This window comes from Pinus tabuliformis, chromosome J, assembly GCF_031772625.1.
Source record: "Pinus tabuliformis cultivar Carrire ecotype Pingquan chromosome J, CPIR1, whole genome shotgun sequence".
Lineage (NCBI taxonomy): Eukaryota > Viridiplantae > Streptophyta > Pinopsida > Pinales > Pinaceae > Pinus > Pinus tabuliformis.
This window is the reverse complement of record NC_142295.1, coordinates 1,096,983,213-1,096,988,235: the sequence shown is the minus strand read 5'-3', so window position 1 is coordinate 1,096,988,235 and position 5,023 is coordinate 1,096,983,213.

The window sequence follows — 5,023 nt, the reverse complement described above, 5'->3', positions numbered from 1 at the left end:
TTCCTCCTCTTCATACTCTATGTAAAATAATTTCTTCTCAACACACTTATGACCTTTAGTGCATTTGCTATCACAATTGTAACAAAGCCCTTTTTTTCTTTTTTCTTCCAATTGTTGTGGTGTAACCCTTGTAGGTTGTGGAAGGCTAGGAGAAACAACACTTCCATTATTATAGTTTTGAGGGGTAGAATTCCTTGTTGCCATAATTTTACTTTCCACTTTGTAACAAAACCCTTTTTCTCTTTCCAATTTTTGTGGTGTTGCTCTAAATAAGGTGTTGCTCTTTGTATCCTCATAATGTGCTATCATTTCCTCCGTGAAAATTGACCATGTAACAAGTTTTTTACGAGAACAAAGCCCTTTATACCATAAAAATTGATCTAGTTCTAAATATGAAGATGCAATACATACCTTTTGTAATAGTGGTACACCATGTAGATCAAAATATTGTTGCATCTGAAGTATCCAATTTACTGGATCCTTTCCATCAAACTTCCTCATAGTGCCTTTTCTTGATTTTAGGAGCTCGATCTTGAAATTACTATAACTCTGTAATTTCGGTTCTTCTAGTTCTGAAATTACAACCTACAGTAGCCCTCTACGTCCTGTTTCCAATGCCACTAGTCTGATCGAATTTAGATTCTCCAAGAAAGAGTTATGCACAATCTCCAAAGATGACCTGATTATATACCTTTTAAGAAGAGTGAACTTGTATGAAGTTCCACATGTCACTGTGTTAAGCTTAGGATCTAAAAAATATACACAGGAAACTACAATCTGTCCTCTTTTTGTAACTTCTGACGAAATCTTAATCTGATGCTCAAAACAAATGTTATGACGATTTTCCCCAGGTCACCTGTTTGGAATGTAATTCGAGAGTCTACAAAAAGGCCAACTTCCTCAGATCATATCTTCCCAAATATAGCGTGAAAATCTCTGAAATTCGGACCTGAGCTTCAGAATGATTTCGACCCAAATGGTTTTTTTTTTAGTGTCTAAAACGTTGCAGAAAAAACGTTATAGTGCAAATGCCACGATGACCTATTTGGAGCAGTGAAACCCTAGAATCCAAAGCTTTGATACCAAATGTTATGAAACCATCTCACGAAAAGATAGAAAAGATAGATGAATGCCTTAGAAATAACCTTGTTCGAGGGGGCAACCTCCTTTACATTACACAAATGAACAATTCTTGGATGATACAAATGACAAGACCTCCTTTCTATATATAGGAGTCTAAGGGGTCATAATATAATCAAAGCTGATATAACAATAATAATGTAAGGGCACAATAATAACAATAGTGGGCTTCTATGGGGCACAATAGTAACAATATGGGGACTACATGGGTACATAATAAGGGGGTTGTACTAATAACAATAAGGGGTTACACTAGTAGTATAGGGGCCTAACAAAATGAATACATCACAAAAATATGAGAGAGAGAGAGAGAGAGAGAAATGAATACATCACAAAAATATGGAGAGAGAGAGAGAGAAGAGAGAGAGAGAGAGAGTTGGAGAAGAAATATTCTATTATGAAGAATCATTACATGCAATGAGGTCAATTTTTTGTCCAGAGAGAGAGAGAGAGAGAGAGAATTGGAGAAGAAAGATTCTATTACGAAGAATCATTACATGCAATGAGGTCAATTTTTGGTCCTCTCCTTCTCAACCTTCACTCTCTTCCTGTTACCTTCTTATAAGGTGTCATGTTGATAGAGTCAAATTTAATTAGGTTTTCATCCATCCATTACATATCTATCAAGTTCTTTTTTACATAAAATATGGGTTTATGACTTATACATCTGAACTTAGACTATAAACCCTCCTAAGATTCACATGAGACAAACATCATGGAAAGCTCTTGATGTTGTTCTTTTACTTCTTGACATTTTATTTTTCTAATACTATTATCTTCATTCTGTGCTTGTGACTTGTCTTCATTCATTGTTTTCTTCATCAATTCACTATATGATTCAAGCAAGTCCTTTTTATCACAATGATCATGAACCCTTTACAAGATTTCATTTGTTTCACATGCCACATCAAAACTTTTGGATAAAATATTATGTATTATACACTACATCAATCTTCTCTAGTAGCTCCTCTTTGTCACAACTTGAATCAACATTTTGGATGAGTTCGTCTATATTGAAAATTCCATTATCTTTTTTTATGATGTTCATTGTGTCACAAATTTCATTTATCTTAGTTATAGATGTTATATTATCAATTTCATCTTTCCCTTCTCTTAATTTTATCTCAAGTGCATCAATCAATAGATCTTTCATATATCACTTTGAAGACTATTTGTTGAGCGTAGTGCATCAACCATGTGATGATGATGTTTTTTTATGTTGAAAGTCCCACTCAAGTGCTTTAATTTTATTTTGCAGTCCACAGTTGTACTGTTGTAAATCCTTGATTCCTTGAGATTCATTTTGTCAATACTTTCCTCCTCTACCAATTTTTCTCATGCTCAATTTCCACGTTTTCTTGCACTTTCTCACTTGATTATATGCTTATGTGTCACACTTCGTTTATTTTATGCCACCTTAGGGTGTAGGGTAGTACTAGTCACCCTAAAGTGTCATTAAAATGACTTGATTTTTGACCTCCTTACTCAATTTTAAGCAGATCACTATTGATATTTAGTTTAAAAAAAACAATGTATTTCCTTGAAAGAGTTTACATATTTACTCTTATCATCATTCAATGTTTAGATTCACCAATATATCTTTCAACTTTTACATTTCAATGCTTAAAAATCATATTGTTTTTGTCATTTTGATAATACTCACCAAGCAACTTCTATTTTTCCTTTTATTGTGAACGATTAATATGATTTCAATACCTTATTTCTCCATCTGTGTTGTAATATGCAAGTAAATGCTCGAAATAGACATAATATAGTGTCATGCATCCAAAAAACATACATGCAAGACCCCTTATTAAATTTCAGGATAGGTCTAAGGAAGTAGTAAAATTTTCGATTTTAATATGGTATCATTTTTGAGATCACAATTTAATTTTCAATGAGGAGATCAAGTGTCTTTTTTCATATTTAATGATAAAATATATTTTTTTCTCCTTCTTTATAATAAGTAGAAAACTTTTATTTTCTCCTTTACAAAATTATAAGAGGAAAAATATCTCCTCTATAAAAGTATATTTTCTCTTTCCTTGGAAAAATATTTAAAAATGAAATAATAATAATAACATACCAACCACTCCCATGTAGTGGTAATACCAATAAATACCAAGAGAATATGCCAAATCTATGGCAATGTAAATAGATATATTGTTGGTGATCCTCAATCTAGAAATGCAAAATCTGATTTTGGCACTACTCCTCAACAATAGATCTTGTGCCACTGATGTATATAAAGTGATAGAAAAAGTTGAGAACTGAAATAGATAACAAAAAACGAAGATACAAAAAACAAATAACATTTTTGGGGAGGAAGATACTAATAGTAATAACATTGAATTAAGAGAATAGGCTCAAGGGGAAAATAGTATAAAACATAAGAATAGCAAAATTTTAGGTGGAACAAATCTCGTTAATATGATTTCTCCACCAAAACAATATGTTGGTGAATCAACTTCAATGCTTACATTTTTTTCGCTACAACCACATAACATCTACTAAATATGGGACCATGCTTATTGGAACAAGATTTGAAATCATTAAATAAGATCTATAGATATGGCTAGATTCTTGAGCACATAATTGAATTCTAGGCTTAATGAATATGGAAATTCACTATTTAATGGATTGTTTCGGGTGTTGATGATGTTGGAATCATAATAATTTCAAGTTGTGGAGATATCTAGTTAAATATATTTTTTTTCAAAAGGCTTGTAGAATGCACTCCAGTGGTAAGTATGGTTGGGAGCAACTAGAGTCGTGGTAAAAAACCACCAATCTTGGGCGTGCTATGTAAAATGGTTTCCAAATATTCATACATATTATTCCTCCATCAGTAAGTGAGAAACTTGAAAATAAGCTTGAAATAAGTGGATATAATCATCTAAAAATTTTCATTTGAGATCATCATGATACTTGGGTACTTGGATCTCTATTCCTATAAAATATGTGGGACCCAAAATATATACCTTTAGGTTGTTTTCATTGATCAATTGGGAGGTTAGACCTACCTTGGATTACTTCATATCACTAAATCTATTTCCTATTATTATATCTAGGGTAAAAGCATCCAAGATAGTGTGCAATATGCAAAGAAAAAAGATTTGGGGATGGAAGGGCAATCTCAAATGCCCCATGATCTATTGTTGCACCCAATATGGATGTTAATGTATTGAATATGGGTTAATTTATTGTTGTTGAATTTGCTTTATTTCTATATTTGAAGAGGAAAAATTTTATGGTGGAAGAGTGGCTTCAAAAAACCATAAAGGACTTATAAGTTTAGTGGATCGTTGGGTCAAGTGAAAATAAAAGAGAGAATTTGTGAAGCAATGATTGGAACCAAAGAAACTAGGAACGTGAAGGGAATCACTTTGTATTGTGTTTATCTTTTCCATTACATCAATGTAGATATGTATGATTCATGCTCATCTCACACCTCACCTTCCATGGATTATTTCCATGAAGGAACTACTTGGCCTATTAATTGAACCTAGGTTAAGGCTTTGATATTTTCATCATCTTTCGTAACCTTGTTCTGATACGATGTTAAGAATTAGGCGAGAAAGAAAAGAAAAGAAAAGTGGTGGAAAATTCCTTAAGACATTATTTCAATACATTACAGTAATCTCAATATATGAATTTATAATACAACAACTGGACCACTCTATATGTAGATCCCATGTACAAGTCATCACTTGATTATGACAACACCTCATCAAGGATAAGGCTTACTATGTAGAAATGGCAAGAAATTTGTAGCTACTAATGAATTTGAACTGAAAATAATAGAAACAAATTTCTTCTACTCAATCCCCAGAGAGGAAAACACACAATAGAAACACATGCAATTACATATAACTATTTAATC